The sequence below is a fragment of the Protobothrops mucrosquamatus genome, unplaced genomic scaffold (assembly GCF_001527695.2).
Source record: "Protobothrops mucrosquamatus isolate PMUCROS unplaced genomic scaffold, P.Mucros_1.0 scaffold464, whole genome shotgun sequence".
In the NCBI taxonomy this organism is placed as follows: Eukaryota; Metazoa; Chordata; class Lepidosauria; order Squamata; family Viperidae; genus Protobothrops; species Protobothrops mucrosquamatus.
The window spans coordinates 818,814-834,137 of record NW_015386785.1 but is presented as its reverse complement, the minus strand read 5'-3'; positions in this window follow the sequence as shown (position 1 = coordinate 834,137).

Sequence of the window (15,324 nt, the reverse complement as noted above, 5' to 3'; positions counted from 1 at the left end):
TTTATAGACCAATAAAAGAGAGGCACAGAGGCTTTTCGAGGCTCTCGCTCTCGCCTGCCATCTCACCTGAAGAAACATGTTGTCCGTGTGTTTCTCTAACTGAGCGAGGTCCGTTGATGGTGTTCAACGTACATCACCAGTCCATTCCTCTGGAGAGGAACAAGTTCATCCTGCAGGCGCAGGACCCCGGGATTTTGCAATCCCACACTTTTCCCCTTTAGGATTTTCATCCATGGAATTTTGCTTAGGCTCTCTCAGTTTGTTGAAATCAGCTTTTTTAAAGTTTAAGACACTAATTGGATTATGTTGTGTTTGCGGTTCGCAAGCAATTGATGAAGACGCATTGTGTCAACAATAGCTCTTTATTCTCCTTCTCCAACTCCAAGCAAAGAGCAAAAGGCTCGCAGGCCTTTTATAGGGTGAGGAACCCAGATAGTTCTTCGGGAGAAGGGCGGGATATAAATTGAAATAATAATAATAATAATAATAATAGTGCTAACCAATAGGAATGCAGCGTTTTCGCACCTTGTGCATGCGCACAAGGTTGGCGCCACTCAGTCTGGTCCTGGGCAGGTTTTACAATCACCGGGACCATTTGCAACCTTTTCTGGGCCTGCTGAGTTTCCTCAACAGGCCCAGGACACAACACCCCTCCTCCCTAGATAGAACACACACAATTCCAATTTCTTACAATAATAATAAAATAAAATAAAAATAATATTCCACTCCATACAACACCCTTCTATAACTAATAGGGCTGGCTAACCAACCACTCTCTAATGTGGCTTCGCGTGTCTATCTATTTTCCCAACGTAGATTCATCTCCATGACCTAGACTTGTAAGGTCCCTTGTGTTGACAGGAACCTCACATAATTGCCTAGATGCTTAGGAGGGACCTTAGCCCTTTGTGACCTACTCAAGGTTAGGGAGGGGGCCTGGCTTGTCAGCTCACCTGCTCGGCTAGGCAGACCAGGACTTGTACTTAAGGGCGCCTGGCCTACTGCCCCGTCTGATGGGCTCACTAGACCAGGACTTTTATGCATACATTTTGCAGGTGACCCCTGGTGAGGCGTACTGGCAAATTTGCCAGAGCTCTTTCCAGGCTCTGTTAGAGAAGTTGGAATTCCCCAACCTTCTGAATTGGCTGAGGATTCCCCAACTACCCTGGATGGCTCCAGGGAACTTGATCCCTCGAGCCCGTGACCAGTCTCAGACGTAACCTGCGTTGCAGGAGTGCCCCAATAGTTCCAGACCCCAGTGGCAGAAGTGCCAGAGTCAGGAGCCGCCTCTATGGCAAACTCCTCCTCAGGTGAATCCCTGTTTGGAGCTCTTGCAGATACGCATGACTCCCTATTCGGCGCACTTGCTGAATTGTGAGGATGCCCTTGCTCCACCCCTGAGAAATCCCTAGCGTCCTGCGGCAATTCCCAGGAGCAATGGGGCATTGTCTCAGAATGTTGAGCTGAAGTGTGATCTGGCTCCTGGGCCCCCTCCCCCCCGAGAGCGGAGGCAGGGGTGGAAGCATCATGGGACAGTTGATCGATGTGACGCCTCAGGACGCGACCATCTCCCAGGGTCACTTCGTATGATAGAGGTCCAGAGATCTTACAGATGACAGCAGGAACCCAGAGGTGTCCAGGACCATAGTTTCTAGTCCAGACCAGATCACCCACCTGAAGTCTCCTAGGTGCCCGCGGCTGTGACACCTGTGAAGCCACCCGGTCAGGGTGCAGTCTATCCAACTTAGTAATGAGGCGGCGACCCCAGCGCAGTTCAGCTGGGCTCTTTCCGGTGGCAGTGCATGGTGTGGTGCGATGTGCAAGAAGGAAATCTGCTAACCTGTGATGCCAGCTGCCGTATGTTAGTCTTTTGAGTGCATCTTTGGTGGTGCGCACCATTCTCTCCGCTTGCCCGTTGGTGGAAGGGTGAAAGGGAGCAGATGTTGTGTGATGGATCAGGTTGGCCTGAAGAAAAGCCTGGAACTCAGAAGATGTAAATTGAGGACCATTGTCAGATACAAGCACATCTGGAAGGCCATGGGTTGCAAAGATTCCTCTTAACACCTGGATGGTCCTGGCAGCAGTGGTGGAGGAGACAGGTACAACCTCTAGCCACTTGGAGTGTCTAATCACAAGGATAAGGAAGAATTGCCCCTGAAAGGGCCCAGCATAATCTAAATGTACCCGTTACCAAGGGGTGTGCGTCTCCTCCCACCTGTGTACTGGGGCCTGAGGCATTTCAGGCCGTGATTGTTGGCACACTTGGCACCCGTGCACCTGAGCTTCGATTGCTCTATCAAGCCCAGGCCACCAAAGATGGCTGCGCGCAAGCGCTTTCATGCTCACAATTCTGGGATGACCCTCATGCAGTGAGGACAAGATTCTAGACCTCAGTGAGGCAGGAATAACTACTCTACTCCCCCATAGTAGGCTCTCATTAAAGGTAGACAGTGCATGTCTCCTTTGCCAGAAACTTTGAAATGTCGCATCTGGACACGTGTCAGGCCATCCTGACAATACCCAGGTCAGCACGCATGCAAGCGTGTGATCAGTGGCAGTCTCTGCAGCCACGTCCCTAGCATTGAGGGGAGATTCAGGCAACTCTTGAATAGAAAGAATATTAATGGCAGGAGCAGGGTCAGGCTCTACCTGTTTCAGAGGTAGCCTGCTTAGGCCATCTGCATGACCCATCTCTTTACCAGGTTTGTGAACTAGAGTGTAGTCATATGCTGACAGGAAGATGGACCATCTCAGCATACGAGGAGAAATGATATGAGGTGTCTGTTTGTTGGTTGTAAACAACCCCAGCAGAGGCTTGTGATCTGTATAGACTGTGAAGTGGCAGCCATATAAGAAATCATGGAATTTCTTAATGCCAGCGACTATTGCCAAAGCCTCTCTGTCAATCTGAGCGTAATTCCGCTCTGCAGATGACAGAGTCCTTGAATAATAGGCCACAGGGACCTGTGTCCCATCAGCCTTCAGATGACTAAGTACTGCTCCCACTCCACAAAGAGATGCATCGCATGCGATGCAAACAGGCAGTTGCTCATTGAAATGCGCTAAAACATCATTGGAAGTGAGCAAGGCCTTAACCTCATTGAAACTCCTGTCATGGACTTTGGTCCACTGCCATGGAGCCTGCTTGTCTAAGAGCCTATGTAATAGCTCTGCCACAGCAGCCTTGTGTGGGAGGAATGCATGGTAAAAATTCAAGAGTCCCAAGAATGCTTGTAACTCACTCTTGGACTTTGGACTTGGGGCCTGCTGAATAGCTTGCAATTTGTCTTCAGCAGGGTGTATGCCTTGGGCATCAATCCTGAAACCCAAGAAGTCAGTTGAAGTGACTCCTATCTTACATTTATCCTGCTTTAACTTAAGGCCTGCTTTGCGAAAACGAAGCAAGACAGCCCTTAATCTCTCTGCTAGATTTTGAGGTGACTCCCCAGCAATGAGGACGTCATCAAAACAGGGGCAGACCCCAGGAATACCTCGAAGCGTGCTCTCCATTACACTTTGGAATATGCCAGGGGCTACATTTACCCCAAATTGCAATCTCTTGACCCTGAAGGCCCCCCTGTGAGTTACAATAGTCTGGGCCTCTGCAGCTGCCTCATCAACAGGTAGCTGTTGATAGGCCTGTGCCAGGTCAAGTTTCGCAAAGATGCGCCCCCCCCCTTGAGGGAGGCCAGAATGTGACTTACAACAGGAACTGGATAAGCGTGCTGTTGCAACGCCTTGTTCAGTGTACATTTGTAATCTGCACATATACGTATTTCTCCATTAGCCTTTAGAGGCGTTACTATGGGGGTTTCCCATGGACTAGAATCCACAGTTCTAAGATGCCCTGCTGGAGCAATTTGTCCAACTCAGCATCTATTTTACCTCTGAGAGCAAAAGGTACCCTTCTAGGCTTAACCCTGATGGGGGTGACAGTGGGGTCCAACCGTAGTGTGATGGGAGGCCCCTTGTAGGATCCTAGCTCTGAACTAAACACATCTGCAAACTCCTTGCAGACCTCTGCAAGGCTTGCCGTCTGCAAATGGTGCAGCCCAGTTACCTGGATTCCCAGAGCCTCGAACCAATCGAGTCCAATAAGACTTGTACGATCACCCCCAACTACCACCACATCTAGGAGACCTTCAAAATCCTTATGCTGCACATTAAGGGTGGCCTCCCCCTTAACACACACAGAATTCTGAAAATCTGTAAATATTAGATTCGATGGCCTGAGTTTAGCTCGAAGGCCGCTACTACTACAAATCCTTTTGAATGTGTTAATTGAAATAATGGAGAGAGCGGACCCAGTGTCCAACTCCATTAGTAAGGGAACCCCTTGCAACCTTACGTTAATGGAAAGTTTCTTCTTAAGGGGCTTGTGTGTCCCTGTTCTTAGAATGCTCCTGCGCGATGCGCAGAAACCCACCCTGTGTTGGCTGGGGACCCTGGTACCTTTCTGAAGCAATTCTTCCCAAGGTTGGATCTTCTGGCGACCCAAACAGACGGATGCAATGTGGCCTTGCCTGCCACACTCCCGGCAAATGGCGGAGCAGAACCTGCAATCAGCTCGCTTTTGGCATCCTCCGCACCCGAAGCATTGAAGAGCTGCTGGGGCCTTGTCCAGACGTCCCTTCTGCCTCCTCTCAGCTGGCTGGTGAAGTCTGTCCACCTCCTCTTCAGGATCCGCTTCTGATCCTTCTCGAGCGTCCTCTTGCTGTGTCCGGAGGGTTCCTGGCAAGCCGCAAGGCCTTCACAGCCCCGCCAGCTGCTTCCTCAGCTGCCACCTCTCGTAAGGCATCTTGGAAGGAAACATCTTCTTTTGCAAAGATCTTCTGTTGTAAGTCTCTGCTCCTTAAGCCGCAAACAAAGCGATCTCGCAGCCTCTCTTCCAGATCCTTGAACTCACAAGGCCTGGCCGCTTGCCTTAAGGCAGCAATAAAGTCCGCAGCAGATTCACCCGGCCTCTGGTCTCTCTGCTCAAACGCATGCCTCCAAGCAATGACGGATAACTTCGGCTGGAAGTGTTCCTTCAGCATCTTTTTTAGATCCGCATACGTGACTGTCTCGAGAGGTGCAGGGGCCACCAGATTTTCTGCGATGTCAAAAGCTTCTTGTCCGCAGGCACACAAGAGAGTTGCTGCCTTTAGGCCATCTTCTCTTATCTGGTTTACTCTAAAGTAATTCTCCACCCGTGCTACATAGGAGTTCCATCTCTCTGGGTGGGAGACATCGAAATCAGTTAAGCGGCCAATCTCCGACATCGTAAAGTTCACAATCTTCACCAATCGCTTCCTCTACAAGCTGGTGTTTGGGAAAGGGTCCTGTAGCCCAGCTCACTCCCCAGCAACGCTGTACTGGCGGAATGGGACGCTGATGCAGACGCCGTCTTCCCACGTCAGGACTTCCTGGGTAAGTCCTTTATTTCTTGAGCTTGGAAAGGATCCCACCTTCGTCGCCAGTGTTGTGTTTGCGGTTCGCAAGCAATTGACGAAGATGCATTGTGTCAGCAATAGCTCTTTATTCTCCTTCTCCAACTCCAAGCAAAGAGCAAAAGGCTCGCAGGCCTTTTATAGGGTGAGGAACCCAGCTAGTGCTAACCAATAGGAATGCAGCGTTTTTGCGCCTTGCGCATGCGCGCAAGGTTGGCGCAGCTCAGTCTGGTCCCAGGCAGGTTTTACAATCCCCGGGACCATTTGCAACCTTTTCTGGGCCTGCTGAGTTTCCTCAACAGGCCCAGGACACAAGAGATTATGTTCTATTGCTTGTGTTTATATTATATTGAATTCCAATATGACATGGTCGCTCTCACCCAAAGTTCAGCAACTTCAACTCCCTCTATCACTTCTTCTCTATTAGTAAGAATTAAGTCCAGTATAGCTTTTCTTCTAGTTCCCTCCTCTACTTTTTGGATGACAAAGTTGTTAGCTAGGTTGGTTAGGAATCTGTTCGATCTTCCACTTGCTGCAGAATTTGTCTCCCAGTTGATATCAGGGTAGTTAAAGTCTCCCATTACAATTGTGGTATACCTGGCCTTACTTCTGAGGTTCTGAGAAGGGAAGCTCACTTCACACTGGTGTATAGAGTAATCCAATCCTTTCTCTTCTCTTTTAACTGTTTGATTTTATCTGGTTATATCTATTGCTCAACTCTGTAAACAGAGATTTTGATTTGATTTTTTTTTCATTTAATTATAAATAATCCTGAATTCTTAAACATTATTTTTAGGCATTGACGGTGGTGTGGTGAAAGTTCAGGGAGCCAAAGGATTGCCTCCTTCACCATTTTACAAGGTTCTTTTTCATTGCTTTTCAATTATATAAATTAGAGTTAGTTTGGAGACAATATAAAACTATTATGACATGAACATTTCAAGTGTAATTTTGTCATATAAAAGAAAGTACTTCTGATTTAAAGTTAGAAAACTTTATATAGTTTAAACGGAATTGGACTAGAACAGCAATCCCCAACATTTCCGGCTACACGGACCGGCAGCAGCAGCGGCAGTGGCGGCAGGGGAGAAGGGATGGTTTTGCGCAGGCAACCTAATACTGTGCATATGCAAATGGAGCTTTGCATGCTCACCTGCCACTTGTGCGGTTCTCAATGGGCCGCAGACCACTACCGGTCCACAGACTGGGGTTAGGAACCCCTGGATTAGAATACCTCCAAGGTCTCTTCCAACCCTGTTATTCTGAAAGATATTTGCTTTGAAATATAGAGTATATGGAATAAAAGTAACATTTCATTAGCAGAACAATAAATTTTATATTGAATGTTTATAAAAATAAATGAAACATCTGTGAAGCAACAGAATTGTTTGCAAATGCCAGTATATGTGCAGGACCATTGGCAGAATGTGTACTCGCAATCAAAGCCCTGTTCCCAAACACCAAAAAATGACTGTGGCTTTAGTCATATAACTATAGCCACTATCTTCCCTTTTTTATCCTCCCATTGGGGGTCCCTACAATTGTTATTATTAAAATTAAAGGTCTTGGCTCTTGACTTCTGTGGAGGTTGGTTTTACAAGAATAATATAATAAGCTCTTTATTAGTTCCATAAATAAGCTTAGGTTTTAACCATTGGCACACTGACAATATAATTTGCAATGATTCTATCAGTTATAGTTTATTGTTACTACTATAATAAGACAGGCTATGATTATTTGATAAATTTCATAAACATAAAATTGAATTTTTATATTTCTAATCAGAGATTGTTTAATTAATTGTAAATCCTTTGCAACTATTTCCCCAGGTAAATGCCACTTATCTTGATGCATTCAGAGCTACAGCTTGCTGCCCAATTGGAGGACCAAGAGCAATAGAAAAAGGAAAAAGAATGGCTGAAAGTATTTTGGAAAGGTTAGATGCTAATGCATAGTACATTTCCCAATTGATTTATTATACAGTAGTAAATTATTGTTTGGTCAGGGTCCTAAAGTATAACTATTTCAAATGATGAACAATGTCATATATAGCTAATGTTCCAAGTTATGTATTACCAACAGTTATTGTGTTATAAATTACATATTGTTGTCTATCATCATCCATAAATGTTGTTGAAAGAAAGAATGGTTTCAGACATAATGGTTTTCAAATCCTAAATAAATGGGTTCCTGGATTTCTTGTAAACAATGCCAATATGTTTGTTCCCTGCCATTTAGACAAAAAGGTAAAAATCTGGCTTAGTTTCCAACATTTTTTATCTCTTTTTTTTCCAACTATAGTTTTAAAAAAGTCCAATGACGAGGAAATGTTTGGATCCCAAAAATTCATGCAGTAGTAAACACCTTCAAAAAACAATGAAGGACAAACTCAACCAAATTTAGTCACTCTTTAATTATTTATCTCCTTTCATAATTTACAATTAAAAGGCGATCTAAAATCAAAATTAAAACAATTAAACAATTAAAATAAATAAAATGAATAAATAAAATTAACAATTAAAATCAACTATAAAAACTTAGACAAAAAGAGTATTTAAGGGTCTTTCAAAAACCTAAGAAGAGGTTAAGCCCTCAATGTCTACAATTTAAAGACCAGAATTAGCAATAGAAAAGGCTTTATTTCATACCACCACTAAATGAATTGTAACTGAAGCTCTTTAGATGACATCTACAAGGAGATATTCTGTCAAATACAGTAGACTTATCATAAGCTATGTAGGCCTTTTACAAGTAAAGACAAGCACTTTGTATTTTGGTTAGAAATGAATTGGTAGTAGTCAGTTTAATGCTTTAAGTATAGATGTAAAATACAGGTAGTCCTCAAGTTATGAGTATAATGGAGCCTGCCCAGTCCTCTCATAACTCGAAAACTCGTAGAGTGAATCTCGTACTTTGAATGAGATTACTCCTTTGCTCGTTAAGATGCACAGGGCTCGTTTAGTGAACATGAGGTAGCTCAGGGTAGGGAAGGCCATGGAGGGCCTAGTGATGGAATAGTCCCCCAAGGCCTCCCGACCCACTAAGATACCTCATGCTTCCCCCTCCCTTCCTACCATGCCAAACTCATCTGGAAAAGATCTGTCTCCTCTCTGCCACGGTTCCTGCTAACGCCTGGATCTGAGGCCAGGGGACACTTCCGCGGCCCACTGGATGCCCGATCTGGGCATCAGAGGCCTTTTCCAGGCTGCTGCCACCTGGAAACGAGCTGCTGGAGGGCTACGTAAGCATCCCCTGGCCTCAGATCCGGGTGGCAGCGGCCTGGAAAAGGCCTCCGGTGCCCGGATTGGGCTGTGTGCTAGCCGCGGAAGCATCCCCCGGCCTCAGATCAAGGTGGCAGCGGCCTGGAAAAGGCCTCTGATGTCCCCACCCAGCCTCCGGAGGCATGTGGAAGCATCCCCCGGCTTCAGTGCCATTCTCTGTTGCAGAGAATAGACCTAAAGTACCATGAGATCAGTACTGTGAGATCTCGCCCCACTGATCTCATGTGATCTTGCATTACTTTAGGCCTCTATTCTCTGCGAATGCACCAAAAGCCTGGAGCAGCCAAGAAAGTGAAGGATCTCGATCTTTGCAGGGTGAGTATTGAAAGCCTGGTGCCTAGGGAGACCCAGGCGGGGGTGAGGAGGGAAGGAATAACCAGGGTGAATGTTGCAGTACCACTGCAACACTCATAAGGGTGAACAACTGCCATGGTGCACCAACATTCGTAATTTTGGGACTTGCTTGTAAATACTAGGGGGCGCTCATCACGTAACTATGAATGAGCATTAAGTGAACATTCATAACTCAGGAATTACCTGTAGTCTTTTGTATTCCTCCAAGGACTAACCTCAAATGAAACATTACATTGTTACCAGTTCATGCACCATAATTTTATGGTAATTGTCTCCCAGAAAGGAATGCTTTTGGTATATTAACCAAAGCTTATAAAAGGAGTTCTGGAAATCACAGTCTTCTGGTTTATGGCTTGGTGTCTTTAACCCAGGGGTGTCAAACTGCCGGCCCACGGGCCGGATACTGTCATGCCGAAACCGCACCCACCCTATTGCTGGCAATGGGAAAAAAAGTCGCAATACGTCACAACATGTCACGTGATGTTGTGAGTTTGACACCCATGCTTTAACCAGAACACTAGACTGGTTCTTGCTGATTGATGTTTTTACTTATGATTTTATTATATGTGTTCCAGCGTTGTGATATAATGTGAGGTGGGATAAAATACATGCAAATAAAATAGAAAAAAATGACTGTATAATTTTTTCAGGACACAGATTATGTTTCATCAGTGGGGATATGAAAACTACAGTGCAGTTAACGTACAGATTTTAGGTTCTGAAGAAACATATGGACCTCATGCAAAGCAGAACATAGATGGTGTAAGTATGAAATGGATGGGCTTCAGGGGTTAAGAGGAAGTCAAGAGAAGTATTACACCCTTTGTATTTTTCCATCCCTTTGACTCTCCTCCGTCATTTCACTTCCTTCATGAAAAAAAGGTAGCAGGAGTGAATGGAAATAAAGATAAATATTTGCAGAAAATGCTTCTTTTGTTTGTGGATTCTGATCTGCCATTCTTAGATAGGAACCTGAACAGAAATGCAAGTCTGAGGCTAAGCATTATTAACAATAAAGTCACTTTCATTCATGGTAATTTATTTTTGTTTCTATGATGCAGGTCTTCAGAGTAGATTGTTTTTAGAGAAAGATGTAAGCTGTCTAATGTTTTAGGAGAATTGGGATAGAAATATTTTAAATAAGAGCTGTGGCTGTTGTGTTTTCGGTTCGCAAGCAATTGACGAAGATGCATGGTGGAAACAATAGCTCTTTATTTCTCTCTCCAACTCCAAGCAAGCAGCAAAAGGCACGCAGGCCTTTCACAGTGCCTGAAACCCGGACAGTGTTAGGAGTTTAGCCTTTTCGCACCTTGCGCATGCGCACAAGGCTGGCGCCACTCTGTCTGGTCCCGGGCAGCTTTTAGAATCAATTGCAACCTTCTGAGCCTGCTTCTGCAGGCTCAGGACACAACACCCTTCCCCCCTAGATGGAATACACCTTGCATACGCATTGGTGCATTATGAAATGGGGAAGAGTGGGATACAGCTGTATTGTTCAAATACAAATACAAAAAAATAAAAATACACGGGTCTGCACACAGGCAACATCCTTCACAACATTTCTTAACAATGATGTGAGAGAGACTGATAATGTCATACGGAACATGATTACTTCAAGTTATTGCTGCTAAGTGTGGTTCTACAAGCTATTAAATCATAAAGTGTACTTAGGTTTTCACATATGGCTTCCCCATTTTGCCTTTTTTTGTGTAAAACAAATGATGACATGATGCAATATGTCATATACTGTATGGTTGTTCAACTCAGGTTGTATTTTAAGAACTGCTAAGCACCAGGTGATTTTTACTATGTCCTGACACGTAAAGCCATAGAACTCAAAGAGGGTGTAGTTTCTTTTTCACATGACTACATTCTCACTGGTTGCATTACTGTATTAGCTCTTCTTAATTACTATTTATATTACATTGTTTAAAACAATGTTGTATAACACTCTAAAATCCTATACATTTATTACTAGCAATGGCTTCCTTCCTTCCTTCTGCAAAAACAGGATACCCTATACTATTTCAGACAAGTCACTGTCCAGTCTCTTCTTAAAAACCTCCAGTGATGAAGCACCCACAACTTCTGATGGCAAGCTGTTCCAGTGGTTAATCGTCCTCACTGTTAGAAAGTTTGTCCTTAATTCCAGATTGTTTCTCTCCTTGATCAGGTTCCATTCATTGTTTCTTGTCCTACGCTCTGGTGCTTTGGTAAATAAGTTGACCCCCTCTTCTCTGTGACAACTTCTCAAATACTGGAACACAGCATCTTAGTTGCTCTTCATTGCACTGTCAAGTCTGCTAACATTGGATGTTCTTGCTCGCCATATGTGAAGAAGCAAACATATCTTATTTAGCCTACCTATCACTTCAAGGGTTAAAGCAGACATTGCTAGCCATATGAGTAGGGAGGAATGCCTGTGAATAATAACATTATCTTAGCATAGCACAGCCAAGGTCAAAGTAACAGCAGAGCGCAATAACAGAGAATAGACGGGGGAACGACTCACACTTCAAATTAATTGGAGCATATGATTGATGACTGTGAAAGGAGGGAGGGAGTTGTGCTTTGTCACGAGTGCTAGGGTGGGGAGGGTTTCAGTTTTTGGCTTTCCTTTGTTCGTGCCGAATCATGTAATCTATTAAAGGATTCTTTAAGGTAATTAAGCCTCAAAGTTCTTTGAAAAGTTACTTCTTTTGGAACCATGTCATTTAAGCCAAAAACTCAAAACTTTTAAAACCATTTGGGGGTCCCTTACCCCAGTCACTATCCCTAAAATAACGGGGATAGTTTGACAAAGATAAGGGGAAGATCTCACCATGGAAGGAGAGGAAAGGCCTGAGACCCGCACCCCTCCAGCCGCAACCTCCCTAGGAGAGGGAGCAGCAGCAGCAGCAGCTTCCCCACTGAAGGGAGCGACAGCTAATCAGCCGGAGGAAAAGAAATCCTTGCAAACTCTCCAACTGGGAGCGAGGCCAAAGCTGTCTGGAGAACTAATCTGGTCGTCAGGCTGGGAAAAGCCGAGCGAAGGCTCTGCAGGTTTTCACACAGCCCTGCCAGAAGTGGAGACCCAGTGGAGAACTACCCAGCCATCTGTCACCGAAGACTTGGGTGAGTGGAGATGCCCACCTGCAGTTCGCAGTAGTTCATTAGACTACCTAGCAGAGAAATTTGAAGAGTTGGAAGTGCAGAGCGAAGAGCAGCTTCCGTTGAGAGAGGCCCCCAGCCCCACCCTTGCAGAGCAAATAGTTTTTCAGCCCCTGGGGTCCCCTGCCAAGGCCTCCAGCCCCACAGAGAGAGAGACCCCCAGTCCGGGCCCCTTACAGCGAGATGAAATCAAGCAACCCCCACAGAAGAGTGGTCACCTATCTCTGAGCCTAAATCAACTAATAGAGGCTTTGCAGCAGTTTGAGGGGAAGCAAGGCCAGAAGAGCTACAACCGGTGAGCTTAATGATTAGAGATGCCCAGCAACAACCCCCACTTGCCCAGCAGCCATTGAGAGTCCTACAGCAGCAGGAGGCATCACCAGCCCCCGCTGGACAACAGCAGAGAATCCAGCAACTGCTGGATCAGCAGGCAGGAGGGGGCCAACAGCAACTGGGGGTGCCACGTCAACCGCAGAGAATCCAACAACCATTGGGTCAGCAGGCATGGTGGGGCCAACAGGAACTGAGGGCACCACGTCAACTGCAAAGAGTCCGGCAACCGTTGGATTGGCAGGCAGGATGGGGCCAACAACAACTGGGGGCACCATGTCAACTGCAGAGAATCCAACAATTAGATTGGCAGGCAGGATGGGGCCAACAACAACTGGGGGCACCACGTCAACAATATAGAGCCCAACAACTACTAGATCAGCAACAACTAGTGGTACCACGTCAGCAGCAGAGAGCCCAGCAACCATGGGACCAACAACCGGGGTGGGGCCAGCCGCAACAACCCCAGTGGTTCCCGCAACAGCCTGTGGTTGTACCACCTTTCAAACCAACCTTTGATGGAGATCCAGAAAAGCTGATTTTCTTTCTCAACCAAGGGCGCTCTCACTTGAACCGCTGGGCCAACCACTATCCGGACCCAGGTGCCATGGTCGACGTTATTGCATCCAACCTAGAGGGAGAAGCAGCCGAATGGCTGAATAATTTATATAGTGAACAAGCCCCTGAACTGGGAAATCCCCACCTCCTTCTGTTAGGTCTGAAAGAACGATTTGAGGACCCATCCATGGCCCTCAAAGCAGCAAGACAAATTCACAAAATAAAACAAGCCGGAAGGCCTGCCCTGGAGTATGTGCGGGAGTTCCGCAAATTAGCAGGCCAAACAGAGGGGTGGTCCAAACAATCCCTAGTTCAATACTTTGTTGAGGGATTAGACGATCATCTCTCTCAGGCCTGCATCTACCGCGAAATACCCGATCGGCTGCAGGATTGGTACCAAACAGCGGTGAAGTTGGACATCGAGCTCTCACGTTACAAGAAGCCTCCCTCTCCTGAAATGGGACCGAAACCAGAACGACTCAGACAACAACCAACACCCTGGAGGCCCCCAAGAACTTCACCTATCGAAAGACCCAAACTACCCGTAGGGTTGCCGCTCTTGTGCTTCCGATGCAGACAACAGGGACATCGAGCAGCGAACTGCCCAATTCCCTACCCCCAACAACAGGGCAGACCGAGACCCGCAACGAAAAAGAAATCTGATCAACAACCACCGAGAGGGAAATCCAATCGGATCAAGCAAGAACGAGCTGTCCAAGTCACCTCGCCTGCGCAGGAGGACGCCGGGACTAAGGCTGGATCCCCCCAGCTCTACCCTCTCTCGACAGTGAGGACAAAGGGGAGAACGACCCAATGGTGAGTCGACAAATCCCGCCTTTTTCCCTAGCTGCCAAACTTATAATCCCTAAATCTGGAGTACAAATGAACTTAAATGTGCTAATAGATTCTGGATGCACCCAATGTATTATTAGTTTACTCTTTGCCTTGAAATTGGGCATTCGAGCAAAATCGCTCGCTGAACCCATGAGGTTTGAGCAAGCCGATGGGTCTCTCATGGGGGGCTCTTGTCATGCAAGTAACTGAACCTTTACATCTAGAAATAGGTGCACATTGGGAATTTATTCGCTTCCTGGTGGCTCCAAAAATGTCTGAGGCAGTGATCCTAGGGTTAGCCTGGTTAGACAAATGGAAACCATTCATCTGGTGGGAGAAATGAGTGAGAACTGTGAGACTACCTATAGGGCCTGATCCCCCCATTGAGTCAACAGATGTTGCAGGACACCTTAGGCCACCCAACGAGCGAGCGCACATGGCCACCTCACCGCCTCCAGGCAACCCAGTCATCCCCAATGAATACTGGGACCTGGCAGAGGTTTTCAGTGAAAAAGAATGTGATACCCTACCTCCTCACAGACCCAATGACTGCTCCATTGAACTGGTGCTAGGAGCTAAACTCCCACGACCCAGAATGTATGCTATGTCCCCCCTTGAAATGGAGGAGATGCAGCGATACGTGAACAAAAACCTAGCAAGGGGGTTTATCAAACGGGCCAAATCAACCATGGGAGCCCCTGTATTATTCAAAGAGAAAAAGGATGGGTCTCTACGTCTCTGCGTGGACTATAAAGGTCTCAATGCTGTGAGTGTGGAAAACAAATACCCGCTCCCCCTCCTAAAGGACTTATTAACCCATCTGGCTAAAGGGAGTGTCTTTACTAAGTTAGACCTGAGAGAGGCATACTACCGAGTGAGAATAAAACAGGGAGACGAATGGAAAACTGCCTTCAACTGTCCAATGGGGAGCTATCAGTTCAAAGTCATGCCGTTTGGACTACAGGGGGCCCCAGCTGTATTTATGCAATTAATCAATGAAGTACTACATGATCACTTGTACAAAGGGGTTTTGGTGTATCTTGATGATATTCTGATATATAACACGAACATGACTGATCACATAAAGCTGGTAAGAGAAGTGTTAAAGAAACTATTGAATGCCAAGCTTTATGCCAAACTGTCGAAATGTGAATTTCACCAAACCCAATTGGACTATCTTGGCTACAGAATTTCCAATGAGGGGATTGAAATGGACCCAGCCAAGGTGAGAACCATAATCGAATGGTAGCCCCCAAAGACTCGCAAACAACTCCAAAGTTTTCTGGGATTTGCCAACTTTTATCGCCAATTTATCCCCTCTTTTGCCGAGATTGCCTTGCCCCTCACCGAACTACTCAAAACAGGCAAAGGGGGAGGAAAGCCACGGC